The sequence below is a fragment of the Myodes glareolus genome, chromosome 21, assembly GCF_982192425.1.
Source record: "Myodes glareolus chromosome 21, mMyoGla1.1, whole genome shotgun sequence".
Lineage (NCBI taxonomy): Eukaryota > Metazoa > Chordata > Mammalia > Rodentia > Cricetidae > Myodes > Myodes glareolus.
In genome coordinates, this window is record NC_142046.1 from 17182821 (window position 1) to 17198147 (window position 15327).

General features: G+C 47.1%; 1 long non-coding RNA gene across 2 annotated transcripts; it reads right to left on the minus strand.

The window, feature by feature from the left end:
- Positions 1-10998: 10998 nt before the first annotated feature.
- On the minus strand, positions 10999-14211 carry LOC146890498 (uncharacterized). Of its 2 annotated transcripts, none has more exons than XR_014998764.1 (2): positions 14131-14211; positions 10999-12293 (listed from the first exon to the last, which is right to left on the minus strand). It is a non-coding gene; the product is annotated as an uncharacterized LOC146890498 (long non-coding RNA). The 2 variants fall into 2 exon arrangements; XR_014998763.2 differs by lacking the exon at positions 14131-14211 and adding an exon at positions 13540-13879.
- Between the last annotated feature and the right edge of the window lie 1116 nt (positions 14212-15327).

Below are 15327 nucleotides of genomic sequence, written 5' to 3' on the forward strand. Positions count from 1 at the left end.
GAGCGCGCCCACCTGCACCGCGAGTGCCTGCGCTCGGACACGCACGGCGCGCGGGAAGAGCGCACGGGCCGGCGCGGAAGCGGCCGCGGAGGCCGCGGGGGTCCGAGCCTGCGCGGGGACCCTCCTGTCCTCCCACCCGAGCCTGGCGTAGCGCCCGGTGCCGAGAGCGCGCACAGCCCAGGGGTGCTGGAGGTCGCGCGCGTTGGCAAGTTGGCCACGGCGAGGGGCGTGGCCGTGGACAGCAGAAGAAGGGCCGCTGGACCGTCGCACCTCCTTAAGATGCCTTGTGCTGGTCCAGATCCAGTGCCCCCACCTCCCCCAGTACATGGCATCTACCCAGCCCTGCCCTCCTCATCTTCAAGCCAGCAGAGGTGTGCTTTCCTGCCTGTGATTTGCAGCCAGCTCGGGATTGCGTTTAGCTCGCCTGCTATGCCAGGGTCCTCCGTGTCGCCCATGCCTTCTGGAGTGCCCAAGTCCTTTAACTTTGCAGAATGCTTCTCTACGTCTGTACCCAATGTCCCCTACCCCGACCTTAGTGAGATCTTAGACTACTTCAAGAGATAAGGACCCTGAGGCTGAGGAGGTGATAAACACCAGGGGTCCTGCAGGGTGACCTGCTCCACATTCACAGAAGTGGCCTGGTGGAACAGGTGGGGTAGGACTGGCTTCGACCAACACAATCAGGATTATAGAGTGGAATTCCTTGGCTCTGTGACACATTCTCACCACGTGACTTGGAAATCTTCCTAGTTTTCTTTCGCTTTTTAGACAACTATGGAGATGCTGTGTTGATGACAATGTCAGGGAGCAAACGAGCCCCATCCTGGTCCCTAGGCACCCACCCTATGTGATGGGGCAGATGAAATGAGTGAGTGCCTGGATAGGACTGGAGAAAACTGCAGAGACTGCTCCAGAGAAGGGCTCCTTCCCCCTCCCCCCTTTACCCCTTCCTTCAACACCCCTCTCCGTTTGTGTTTGTTTTTGTATTTGAGATAGGGTCTCCTGATTTTGAACTCCTAATCCTCATGCCTCTACCTCCCTGGCTTTGGGATTACAAATACATGCCTTGTAGCATGATTAATAAAAACCCAGAGACAGATATTGGGGTTCAACCTGAAGGTCAGAAAAGCAAACCAGCCAGGCATAGGCTCCAGGAATCTCGGGATGAGGCCGTGTCTGAGAGTTTTCTCCTCCTGTCTTATATTCCTCTGTAGGCTAGGATTAAAGGCATGCAGTGCTACTGCCCAGTTTCTATGGCGAACTAGTGTGGCTATTGGGATTAAAGGTGTGTGTCACCACTGCCTGGTCTGTAAGGCTGACCAGTGTGGCTGTTTTACTCTCTGATCTTCAGGCAAGCTTTATTTATTAAAATACAAATGGAAATGCCACTACAATGCCTAGCACCAAAAAGGTATTTCTAAGCTTGAGGAATTGGGGTGGAGTTGGGGATCAAGAAACACATAAAGACATTTTAATGCTTCCATGACTGGGATTTTTCCTCTTTTTTTCCCCATTTGTTTTGTTCTTTTAAAGATTCATTTATTTGGGGCTGGAGAGATGGCTCAGTGGTTAAGAGCTTTGCCTGTTCTTCCAAAGATCCTGAGTTCAATCCCCAGCAACCATATGGTGTTCCACAGCCATCTGTAATGAGTCTTGGTACCCTCTTCTGGCCTGCACTGTATACATAATAAATAAATATTTAAAAAATTCATTCATTTTATTTTATGTGTATGAGTATTTTGCCTGCATGGATATGTGTGTACTGTGTGTGTGCAGTTTTATCTTGCAGTTTTGGTTTTTTCCAGGTAACAGAGGTAAGAATAGGGTCTAGACCTTGCATGTGGAGGCCTCTGGAAAACTCTGGGGCCTGTGGTGTCCAGTGTACCACTTGAAGCCTCCTCTTGGCTCCTGACAAGGGATCAGAAACTTGGGACTTCAACCTTTTTAAAATTACATTTATTTCTTTGATTATTTATTTATTTGGTGCCCACACTCTCTGTGCATGTGTGTATATGTGCATGGCTACATGCTATAGTGTAGATATGGAGGCCAGAGGACAACTTAAGGGAGTCAGTTCTTTTCCTTCCCCTACACAGATCCCGGGACTGAACTCAGGTCATTAGGACTGGTGTCAAGTGCCTTTACCCACTGAGCTCTTTTGCCTGTTCCTTTTAGAACCTTCTTTTGGTCATTATGCATATGGAAAGACAGGGACCTGGCTGAAGCCCTAATGTCCTTCTTTAGAGTCTCCCTACCTTTATGGAATGAACAACTCTCAAAGAACTGTCCAGGTGTACTACATTGTCCAGGTGCACTGCACTGTCCAGGTGCGCTACACTGTCCAGGTGCGCTGCACTGTCCAGGTGCGCTGCACTGACCAGGTGCGCTGCACTGTCCAGGTGCGCTGCACTGACCAGGTGCGCTGCACTGTCCAGGTGCGCTGCACTGTCCAGGTGCGCTGCACTGACCAGGTGCGCTGCACTGTCCAGGTGCGCTGCACTGACCAGGTGCGCTGCACTGTCCAGGTGTGCTACACTGACCAGGTGTGCTGCACTGACCAGGTGTGCTACACTGACCAGGTGTGCTGCACTGTCCAGGGAGGGTCTTCTATCTATCTGTTGCTTTCATTGGTTAATTAATAAAGAAAACTGCTGGGGGCTGGAGAGATGGCTCAGAGGTTAAGAGCATTGCCTACTCTTCCAAAGGTCCTGAGTTCAATTCCCAGCAACCACATGATGGCTCATAACCATCTGTAATGAGGTCTGGTGCCTTCTTCTGGCCTGCAGGCATACACGCAGACAGAATATTGTATACATAATAAATAAATATTTTTAAAAAAAGAATCAGTAGGAAAAAAAAAAAGAAAGGAAGAAAACTGCTTGACCTGATAGGTCAGAACATAGGTAGATGGGGAAGACAGAACAGAATTGTGGGAGAAAGAAAGCAGAGGCAGGCAGACGCATGAAGCTCCGGCCCAAGATGGACATAGGTTAGAATCTTCCCAGGAAGCCACCACCTCGTGGTGCTACACACATTAATAGAAATGGGTTAATCAAGATGTGAGAGTTAGCCAGTAAGAGGCTAGAGCTAATGGGTCAGGCAGTGTTTAAATGAATATGATTTGTGTGTTGTTATTTCGGGTGTAAAGCTAGCCGTGCAGGAGCTGAGCGGGATGAAAAGCAGGCCTGCTTGCCTCACCACTACAGCACTATCCAGGTGTACTGCACTATCCAGGTGTACTGCACTGACCAGGTGTACTGCACTGTCCAGGACTACAGCACTGACCAAGCACACAGCACTGACCAAGCACACAGCACTGACCAAGCACACAGCATTGCCCAGGACTGCAGCACCCATCAAGTGCACAGCACTGGCCAAGCACACAGCACTGACCAAGCACACAGCACTGACCAAGCACACAGCATTACCCAGGACTGCAGCACCCATCAAGTGCACAGCACTGGCCAAGCACACAGCTGCAAAGGCTGTTCTTTGCTTGTCAATGTAAATATCCCTAAGAGATGATTGACGGGAAGAAAGTGGAAAAACTTGGTATTCACTCTGACTGCAGTGACTCTGTTCTGAAGGAGAAGGTTTGTCTTGTGCCCTGACAGGATGGGAGGCTCCAGGGTCACAGTCATGTGCAAAAACTGTGTGGCAGAAAAAGGGAAGCATCATCCCATGTTCTGGAGAGCAAGGTGGATGCGGGAGATCCACACCTGCCCGGTGGTGCAGTCTGCCCTGAATGGCGAGATGGGTTCTGGACAGTGTCCTGCAGTGGAGAGTGGGGTGAGAGGGGACGTGTTAGTGTTTGCGTTGTCTTTTAATACTCTATGAACTCTTAAAACTGTGAGCTGTGATCTCATATTTAATAACTTAAATGACGAAAATATTTAATACAAGTATATCTCCCCATCCCCGAGACAGGGTTCGCAGTTCTGGGCTGTCCTGGAACTCACTCTGTAAACCAGACTGGCCTCAAACTCAGAGATCCTCCTGCTTCTGCCTCCCAAGTACTGGATCAAAGACGTATGCCACCACTGCCCAGCAAAAAGTACATTTTATGCATGCAAGATGGGCATGGTGGCTCATACTAGCATTTGAGAAATGAAGGCTCGTTCAAGGCCATCCTGAGCCACATAGCAAGACCCCTTTCAAATAAAGAATATTCATGCTCTTGATATTTATTTTGCACAAATGTGTGTGATATGTGTCTATATGCATGTTCTCATGGGCACATGAATGTGTAGGTGTGTGCACATGTGTGTTGAGGCCAGAGGTTGACATCTGGCATCTTCACTGAGCCCTCTCATTGAACCCACCTACTTAGCTAGTTTAGGTAGCAGGTTTGCCCCTGGATCCCTCTGTCTCCTGCTCCCAACTGCTGAGATTACAGGGGGCTTCCACATCCACTTGGCTCTTCCGTGCATGCTGGAGACCCAAATGCCAGTCCTCATGCTTGCAGCTAACAACTTTTCCACGGGGACAGTTGTCCACCGCCACACCCCGTTTTGTGTGAATGTGTCACGGCGTGGAAGTTGAGGTCAGAGGACAACTTTCAGGGACTGGTTCTCTTCTTGCACCAGGTGGGTTCAGAGAGGGAACTCAGGGGGTCGGTTCAGATGTACGTGTTCTTACCCACTGAGCCTCGCCCACCTCTTTCTCCTGACGAGTCATAAGGTGAGTAGCTGTTCCGTCATGCTGTTCCTCGACAATGTTCTACCCCATCGCAGACACGCAAACATGGAACCAGTGGATCCTGAATCCAAATCTCTGGAACAGAAATGATGACAGTTTGTATGTGGGCTGTAATTTGATCAGCACCCGACATTATCTCGAGTTGGTGTGTTAAAACACGATAGAAAAAAAGACCCAAAACAGCTACGTCAGTCATGAGCTCATCTATACCAGAGGCATGTAAGCTGCAACAGCGGTGACAAGTCAACAGGGATTGTTTCTTTCTGTGTTTAGTAATTTTTTGTGAAGAGCATTACGTCCATAAATAGAAAAAAATACTTTATTTTCAATTAAGAAATGTTAAAGGAGAGAGGTGTGGTGTTGCCCATCTTTAATCCCAGTGTTTGGGAAGTCAAGACAGGTGAATCTGTGTGCGTTTAAGGTCTGCTAGTTTATATGATGAGTTCCAGGACAAGCAGAGCTACATAGTGAGATCTCAAAGAAAAAAAAAAAAAAAAGGAAGGTTTTTGCTTATTTATGTGTGCATGTGTATGAGTATGTGAACATGTGTGCAGTCCTGGCAGAGGCCAGAAGAGGGCGTTGGATCTTCCAGATCCAGGTTACCAGCAGTTGTAAGTCAGCTGAGGGTGCTGGGAGTTGAACTCTAGTCCTCTTAACTACTGAGCCGTCTCTCTATCCCCTCTTTTTAATTAAAAACAATCACATTTATTTATGTATTTATTATTTATCCAAAGGCAAGCAGATGGCTGCGTTCCAGTCCAGCTAGGGCTACATAGTGAGAGCCTGTCTCAAAAAAAAAAAAATCCTGTTTGTTTATTTGTTTATTTATTTTGTGTGCACTCCTGAGGAGATCAGAAGAAAAATTTTGAGAGTCAGTTCTCAAGAAACAGAAAAGAAAAAGAAAAATAAGAAGGAATTCTCTCCTTCCTCCTTGTAGGTCTCAGGTCATCAGGCTTGGTGGCAAGTGTCCCACCTGCTGAGCCATCTTGCCTGCTCTGGGAAAAAAAGTTTTAGAGAAAAATCAGTTGAATGTCCCATTTACATATTTCTTAATTTTTACTTATTTTCTTATTTATTTGAATAGAGTCTCACTGTACAGTCTTGGCCTGGAACTCACTATGTCAACCAGGCTGGCCTTGGACTTGCCATAACACTCCTGCTTCTGCCTCCAGGTGCTAGAATTACAGGTGTAGCAAGAATAAAAAAAACCGAGAGACAGATATTGGGGTTCAACCTAAAGGTCAGGAAAGCCAAACAGCCAGCCACTGGCTCTTACCTCCATCTCAGACCGAAGATGGGTGCTCTTGCCTCCATGAATCCTCAGAATGAGACTGAGTGTGAGACCTGTCTCCTCCTGTTTTATATTCCTCTCTAGTGCTGGGATTAAAGGCATGCACCATCACCACCCGGTCCCTTGGCTAACTAGTGTGGCTGCTTGGATTAAAGCTGTGTTCCACCACTGCCTGGCCTGTATGGCTGACTAGTGTGGCTGCTTTGCACTGATCTTCAGGCAAGCTTTATTTATTGAAACAAAAATAATATTCCACTATATACAGGTGCTCCATGATGCACAGCTTGTATTTCTTTAGTCTTTTGAAAGGTTTTGCAAAGAAATACCTTTTCTACCGACTTTTATTTAATATTACTAAGTATTTCAAATACTTAGTAAACAATTTTTCAGCTATGAAAAAAGTAGTCATGCGTACAGATGCATCCGCTTATGAATCACAACTTGGTAGGTGGTGTCTCTTGTTTTTTTCGTGGTCACAAGAGGGGCTATATAATTGGAGACATTTTTTCATTTTCTGGTCACCCAGACCTGAATAATCACACAGAAACTATATTAATTACAACACTATTTGGCCTATTAGCTCAGGATTCTTATTAACTAACTCTTACATCTTAAATTAACCCATTTCTATTATTTTATGTTTTACCATGAGACTCGTTGTCTGTTACCTCTTACTTCTTGGGCAGCTACACGGCATCTGCCTGACCTCGTCTTCTTTCTCTCAGCATTCAGTTTAGTTTTCCCACCTACCTATATTCTGTCCTGCCATAGGCCAAAGCAATGGTAATAACCATTAACCAATGGTAATAAAACATATTTATAGCATATGGAGGGGAATCTCACATCAGGACCAGCCTGGTTGGAGATATTCCTTATCAATTGGATTCATTTTGAAAATTCTATTCTTTTTGCTGTGTGTGTGTGTGTGTGCTTTAAGAGAGGGTTTCATTGAGCCAAGGTTAGCCCTTATGGCTGCTATGTATCGCTTTTTAGCATCTTAGTTAATACCAAATTTGCTGTGTAGCAAAGGTTGGCCTTGCATATCTGATCCCCCTGCCCCCACTTCCCAAGCACTGGGACTACAGGTGTGTACCACCACACCTGGCTGGAAATTCTATTTCTGCAAAAATAATTTTTAGTTGTTTCAGTTTTACTTATGCATATGTGTGTGCATGTGTACTTGCATGTGGAAGCCAGAGGACAAACTCAGGAATGTCCTCCACCCCTTTTGAGATAGGATCTCTCATTGGCCTAGAAGCTTACCAATTAGGATAGGCTGGCCAGTGAGTCCTATGGATGGATCCTCCTGTCTCTACCTCCTTAGGTCAGCGAGCCCTAGGATTTCTCCTGTTTACCTCATCAGTACTTGAATTACAATTATGTCCTGCCATTAACAAAATAGATTTATTGTAATGAATTATTTTATGTGTATGGATGTTTTGCCTGCTTGTATGTCTGTGCACCACATGTGCGCAGTGCCTGGGAAGGCCAGAAGAGGGCGCTGGATCCTCTGGAACTGGAGTTAAAGATAGGAGCCACCATGTGGGTGCTGAGAATTAAATCCACATGGAATACCTCTGGAAAACCTACCAATGCTAGCAGCTGCCCCTCCGTAGTCCAATGCCCTGTTTTTTTTTTTTTTTTTGATGTGGGTCCTGGGACTAGAACTCAGGTCCTTGTGCTTGCAAGGCAAGCATTTTACTTACTGAGCCATCTCCCTAGACTGCAGAATATTTTCTTTTTTTCTTTTCTTTTTTTTCTCTCCTTTTCTTTTCTCCTTCTCCTTCTTCAGAACATTTGCTTAGAAAGGACTTTGAAGATCCTTGGTTGGCTTTATTTCTTGAGTACTGGGATTTTGGAACTTTTCAGGCCAGCATTTTATCCAATCCATTACTTATAATTTCAGGAGACAACTTGACTTTCAGATGTCTGTAAGTAGCATTTCAAGCTACTAAAGAAAGCAAGGTTCCCGAGGAAGAGTCATTCAGGTGAGCAGCATTCAGCACCCAGGAAGAAGCAGGACACTGCATCTAAGAATAATTCAAGGATGTGGGAGGATTATTTTCTCATCGACTCTTTGGAGAAAATAAAATGGATAAAGGTCCTGTTGCATCTTCTTCTTAAAAAAAATATTTTAAATGTTTTATTTTCTGTGCATATGTGTGTGTGTGTGTGTGTGTGTGTGTGTGTGTGTGTATTTGCATGTGAGTGCAAATGCCCTCAGAGGCCAGGAAAGCCATCAAATCCTCTGGAGCTGGAGCCATGGGCAGTCATGAATTGCCTGATGTGGGTGCTGGGAATTGAACTAGGGTCTTCAGGAAGAACGGCAAGCCCCTCTTAGCCGCTGATCATCTCTCCAGCTTTGCTTCTTATTAATTCATTTTTGTGAAGCTTGGTTCTTTCCTCACAGCTAGGTTTATGAGACCTGGGTGTGAGGTGACCCAGGGGAGCCAGAGGGATCAGAATAGGGACTGGTGGTCCCTCTTCAAAGGCATGAGAACTTGTGCAGGGCAGAAAATGTGATGAAGGTCAGAAGAATGGTATTTCTCAGACCAAGAAAACCTCTGGAATAGGAGTTCCGTATAACAAGTCTCCACACAGGGGAGAAGGAAATGTGAGGGACTGAATATGAGCTCCCTCAGGCAGAAGTGAGCAGGTATATTGCCCTGTTACCATGCTAACACCATAGAGGCCTCAACTAAAGATGCCTGGCACTCCAGAGCTGTGGCAGCCCCTCACAGAGACCCCAGTTACCGGGCCTTACACCACACACAGTGACCCTTTTCTCAGGACTGTCGGAGTGGGGCAGTCCCAAGTGTGTGCTGGCATCAGTGACAGGCTAAGCTCTGACCACCAAGGACTCCTGAGCCTTAGAGGGGGCCTGGGCAGCTGGTCTGTGCCTCCCACTACCCTCCCAGCCTCGTGAAGCAGACTCCGGATCTCTGACTTCCGAGTTTCTGGCAGGAGCTGGCGCGCTCTCTATTTTAGGCAAAGATTTTGTTAATTTTGTAGAACTCCGAGGCACGTTGTTGAAACTACGTGCAGAGGAAGAGGCTGTGGAAAATGTGTCAGGCCTTCTAAGATTGTATGACTTACGCACGAAAACCCAAAATAGAATTTTAACCGGCAGGATTACGCCGATGGCAGATGCGGTGGAGGAAAAGTTCCCACAGGCAGGCTTCCCGCTCACGGAGAGAGCAAGGTGCGGAGGGAGGCAGAAAGTACCGCACTCCCCCTGAAGCCCTGCGTGACGATTATCCTAGTTCTATGCTCCTTCAAGAGAAAGATTTCGAAAGGCACTATTTTTGTGTGTGGGGAAAAACAAGACAAAAATCTTATATCCTGAGACACGCGGGATGGTAAAGCGAATCCTTGAAGTTCGCAGCGATTGGTTTGAGGTCAGTGAAGGCGGCGGAGGGCTGTACTCTGCGGTTCTTGCATGGTCATTCCAGAGCAGATGGATCTGAAGCTGGCTTGGCTCGTTTTCTGTCACTCTAAGACGGTATCTGGCATGGAGGAACGAGAGGAAACTTACTCAACTCAAAGCTCTGGAAGCTGGGAAACCTGAGAGCATCCAGTGAGAGTCTTCTTGCTGTCTTGTAACATGGTACAGAGATTTTATGGCAAACCAAGCAAGTGGGCCAGCCTGGGTCTCCCTTCCTTCCAGTTTTCTCTTCTCTTTTCTTACTTCCCTTTTCTTTCCAGCCTCCCTAGCTTTGCTTCTTAGGACTGAGTTTTCTGTTGTCCAGGTTGGCCTCCACTCCATGTAACTGAGACAGGCCTTGGACCCCTCTTCCTGCCTCGAGTCCCTGATTACTGGGATTACAGGTGTGCACCACCACACCCTGTTGTGGAATATTAATTTAAGATGTATTACATTTGTTTATGCTGTGGAACATTGGTTTAATGATGAAAAGATGTGTTTATTCTTTTATGTTGCATTTGTTTAACTTTGTGAAGCTGTGCTACTTTGCCTGTCTAAAACACCTGATTGGTCTAATAAAGAGCTGAATGGCCAATGGTGGGGCAGAAGAAAGGCTAGGTGGGGCTGTCAGACAGAGAGAATAAAAAGGAAGAGCAAGAGAAAAAGAAAGCAAGACTTCAGGGGCCAACCAATGAACTACCCCGCAAGCCATGGAGAAAGAAGAAAGGTACCCAGAGCTGGAGAAGGATAAAAGCCCAGAGGCAGAAGATGGATGGTAACATTTAAGTTAAGAAAAGCTGGCTAGAAACAAACCAAGCAAAGGCTGGGCGTTCATAAGAAAGAATAAGCCTCTAATTATTTATTTGGGAGCTGGGTGATGGATCTCCCCAAATAGCAAAGAGAAAAGGGTAAAAAAAGAACCGACAGCCACACGTAGTTGCTTTTAGGTTTTGCTCCATTGTGTTTTGTGTCCTTTCCTTAAGGGCACAAATACTGATAGTCTTTGTAGCCTTGTCATCAAGGAGAGAAGTGGACAGGGATATGGTGCAAACTCTCTAAAAACAGTGCTCTTGCTCTTAGGCAGTGGTGGCACACGCCTTTAATCCTAGCACTTGGGAAGCAGAGGCAGGCAGGTCTATGTGCGTTTGAGGCCAACCTGGTCTATGGGCGAGTTCCAGGACAAGTTTCAAAGTTACACAAAGGAACCCTGCCTCAAAAAACAAACAAACAAAATACTCTTGCTTTTAAGACAGAATGTCCTGGCCCAGTCTGCTGCCTAAGTCTGGGGAGTATTGGGGTGTTGTTCCTGTTCTCATCCACTCCCCATTCTGGCCCTAAACACCCTCTACCCCTAATCTGTTGAAGAAGCAGCTGCTCCATCCGAAATTGCAAAGCAACAAGTTGGGCATTTGAAAGTGACACCAAAGGGAGAAGCCAGTTTCATAGCAGATGAATCTTGCTCTGGTGTCCCCTGACTTTGCTTAGCTGGAGATAGCACAGCTTTATTCAAACTTCTCTAATACATTCTCTGCCCCTGCTCCGTAGGATTCTCTACCGATACAGTAAGCAAGATCAAGACAAAATGGAGATGTATAACGACAGGTTTATTTGAGCAAAGCATCTCCCAAGCTAGTTCTCCAGTCCCAGAGATTGAGGCCAAAGAAGCTGTACCTCCGAATGAAAGCAGGGAGACTTTATATGTTGTAGGTGAGGGCTGATGATGTGTCTGCCACAAGCTGGGTTTGTGCCCAAGTATGGTCAAAAGCCGAGTGCTTTATACAGGGACTTGGGCGGAAGCAACTTCAGGGGAGGAAACCTTAGTGGCCACCAAGAAAGCAGAACCGGGCTTTTTGGCACCTTTTCTTTTTTGGGAGACTCTGAGTGTATGAGGTTTGGAGAGAGACAGGAATGGGGCTTTCTGGATCATGCAGGAGTGAGCTGGAGGTTCCAACATCTTCTGTTTAGGAGCCAGAGAAAGAAGAGCTCTTCTTGCTGTGTGTGTGTTCGGTTTCTTCCTCTTCTCAACCCTCCTTCCTCTCTTGCTCGCCCTCCTCCTCTCTTCTTCCCTTTTCAATCTCCTTTCTCTTCTTGTCTTCTCACCCCCTTTTGAGACGATCTCACCAAACACAGAAGATGGCCTGGTATTCTTAACCTCCTGTCTGTCTGTAAACCACTAGGCTGGGTGTGGTGGCACATACTTTTAATTTCTTAATTAGGCACTTGGGAGGCAGAGGTAGGCAGACCTTAAGGCCAACCAGGTCTACAAAGTGAGATTCAGGACCACCAGGTCTACAAAGTGAGAGCCAGGGCAACCACGTCTACACAGAGAAACCCTGTCTTGGGGGTGGGGAAGAGTGCATAACACTGCACTTAGCTCTGTTGGATGTTTTTTAGCTGATAGCCGGCCTGGCTATTTGGGTTCCAGGTTGATGGAGAATTGAGGAAAGAATCTCTGTGACAGACAGAGGAGGGACGGCTTAGAGAACATCTTGGAGAATCCAGAGCTGACGGAGTCAAAGGCCTTGGTTTCTAAAGCTCAGTGAAGGAGCTAACAGACATTTGCAACAGTCAAGGCTGTGGCCCAAGGCCAAGGGCACACAGGGGGTTCTCACGATGAAGGAGCTAACAGACATTTGCAACAGTCAAGGCTGTGGCCCAAGGCCAAGGGCACACAGGGGGTTCTCACGATGAAGGAGCTAACAGACATTTGCAACAGAGTCAAGGCTGTGACCCAAGGCCAAGGGTACCCAGGGAGTCCTTACTGCACAGGTTCAGCACTTCTGGCGGTTCTTGGCTGCTGGTCCTTCTGAAGAGCAACGGCAGTAGCTGGGACTCCAAAGGTCCTTCCTTGGTTGTGGATTCCATGCCCCTGGGAGGATGCTGAGAAAATGAGGAAGAGCCGAGACTTTAGTGTGGAGGGGAGGTGTCTTCCTGGGGAATGTGTAAAGGCCATACTTCAGGGGCAGGCACTTTGGGTTATCTGCATATGCTGGTGGCAGAGAGAATATTCCAGATTCCCACCCTGAGCCCAAAACTATTCTGCTTTAATAAAAATAGTAAAAATGTTGACAGTTCACTGCAGCGTCTACCACTAAAACCTCTTATTTTCTAACCCACAGAAGTGAAGACTCAAATGACCGAATACTATGGACTCAAAGACCCTGATTACAGGGGCTGGGGGAGGTTTTTCTTTTTTTATGACACAGGGTTTCTCTGCTGTCCTGGACCTTCCAAGTCCTGGGATTAAAGGCATGCACCACCACACCCGGCTAAGGAAGTGGGGCGTGTTTAAAACATCAGAGCTCCTCAGGTCTGGAGTTGGTTCTCCCGTCTGCAGTCAACCAAGATGGAGGGCTTACCACTGATAGGTTCAAAGGAAACTCCAGGTCCCAAAACTCCAAAAGGCAGTTCAAATATCCAGATGGAGGTTCCACTTGGACTATCGGAGAATTGCTGGCAGTTAGAGAAAAACCAGCATTCTTCAGGAACCACTGGCAGCAGGGACAAAGGACTACTGCGGTACCTATTAGCAGACCAAAGCGCATGCTGGCCTCAAGTTCCCTGAGGTACTTATTACACGGTTTAGAGCCACCCTCTAAACTTTCTCCAGCTTGGGAACCTCCTTCCCCCTTGCTACCCATTTATCTGTAAAGCCCTGGTGTTTTGGCTATGCTCTTTCTTGGTTCTCTGTCTTCACCTCTTGTCACCCCCCCCTCCCGCCCGCCCCCGTCTGCCCCTGCCATGACCTGGTCCTGTCTATAGGCAGTATGTTATCTCTGTTCTCTATACCCTACTCTTCTCCTCTCTCTCCCAGACAGCCTGGCCGTGTCCAGTCCTCTCTCTCCTCTCTGTTCTGGACTCCTACGGATGCCTCTGGCGTTCCTCTACCTCATATTTACAATAAAAACCCTTCCCCCCAACCACACTATAGAGAGGTCATGTTGTCAGTTCGTACATCTGGTACTGAAACCCTCAGTTTATACAACTGGTGTTGAAAACCTCCAGATGGACCAGAAATGGACCCCTTTCCAAGAAGCTTGGCCTCTGCTAACTTAGCCAGGCTTCTGGGCTGACTCTTCCTAAGGTATGTGCGGACCGTTTGTTTCTGCTGGCTTCTGCCACGTACCATATTTGACTCCAGATTTCAGAGGAGGCCTCTTCAGCTGCATTCCCCCTTCACTTGCTATGCTGCTTTACTGTGATCTGGGCATCTCCGTCTCTCTGGTTCCTGGAGTCAGCTAAACCCTCTGGGCGCCCATCAAGTGGAAAAGGCCCCGTCTCTCCCTCCACTGCTCCCAGAGCTGCCTACTTTGTCTCTGTTGGCTCCTGGAGCCTGCTACAACAACTACAAAGTCACACCAGTGCACTGGGAAGCTCCTCTTGGGCTACTGCCTCCTACCCCCCCGTTACTTGGGAAGGGACGCCTCTCCTCTGTGATTTGCAACATTTCTCTCTGACAAGTCTCTCTGTCTGCTTAGGGGCGTCCTGGAAATTCTTGTCACCAGGACACTGTACTTGTTAGTTTTCCTACACTTTATACTCTTTGGCTTTTTTGGGGGAGCCCACCACCCAACTCCCAAATAAATCACACGGAGGCTTGTTATTACTTATGCATACCTGCCTTAGTGTGGCTTATTTCTTGTCAGCTTTTCTTAAATTAGCCCATCTATCTTTGGCCTCGGGGCTTTTGCCATTTTCCTATTTCTGTGTATCTTACCTTCACTCCTATTCCATGGCTGACTGTCCGAGCCCTAATTTCCTCCCCTCCTTGTTCTCCTGCTCCTTCTTCTCTCCTACCAGATTTCTTCTATTTATTCTCTCTGCCTGCCAGCCCCACCTATCCTTTCTCCTGCCTCGCTATTGGCCGTTCAGCACTTGATTAGCCCATCAGGTGTTTTAGACAGACACAGCAACATGGCTTCACAGAGTTAAACAAATGCAACGTAAAAAAGGTCACACACCTGAAAATAATATTCCCCAACAGGACACTTGCTCTTCTCTCTCTCATCCCTTTCCCCTCCCCACATGTTCTCAGCCCTTTCTCGAGTATGCTGTCTTCTGGCCCATGCCTTTACTGGACTCGCTACTGCTCCCAGCTCCCTCTTGGAGCCACTGCCCCCCAGCTGCCTGCTCTGACTCTGTCTTTCGAGCCTTGCCGGAGCCTGCTGTTTAAGCCCCCCAGGTTCATCAGACAGCTTCCCTGGGCCTCCCTGGTCTCTACTTGGAATCCTCCTCTGGTGGAGTTTCCTCCTCCTGTAATCTCCTTTCCTCCTCAGGGATTCCATTAAGTCTAGATGTTTTATTGCAAAAGGCTTGGCGGCAGCACAGCTCCATGGCCACAAAATAGCACATTTGATTTTCAAATTCTTGCAGATTGTAACAACTTCTGCCACCTCACAAGCAAAAGGTCCCAAAGTCTCTTATCTCCCTGCAATTTTTTTCTGCTCTCTGCTCTCAGAATCTCTTAAGATCATTGGTTAAATCCTTTTTATCTCAAGATAAAGTTAAAATCTGTAAAACCTGTAACAAAAAGTAAGTTTTAAACTGGGAAAGAAGCTGGGGTGGTGGTGGAACACGCCTTTAATCCCAGCACTCGGGAGGCAGAGGCAGATATCTGTGAGTTCGAGGCCAGCCTGGCCTACAGCGTGGGTTTCAGGATAGCCAGGGCTACACAGAGAAACCTGGTCTCAGAAAACAAACAAAGAAGCAAAACAAAAAACTTCTTGTAATGAAAGGGGCTGATAATAGTAAAAAAATCTATAGGTAATATTTTTATAATTATATATACTTTTTTTGAAACAAAGTTTCTCTGTGTGGCCCTGGTTGTCTTGGAACTCACTCTGTATACAAGACTGACTTCTAACTCAGAGACCCCACACCTCTATCTTCTGAGTGATGCGGATTAAAGGTGTTA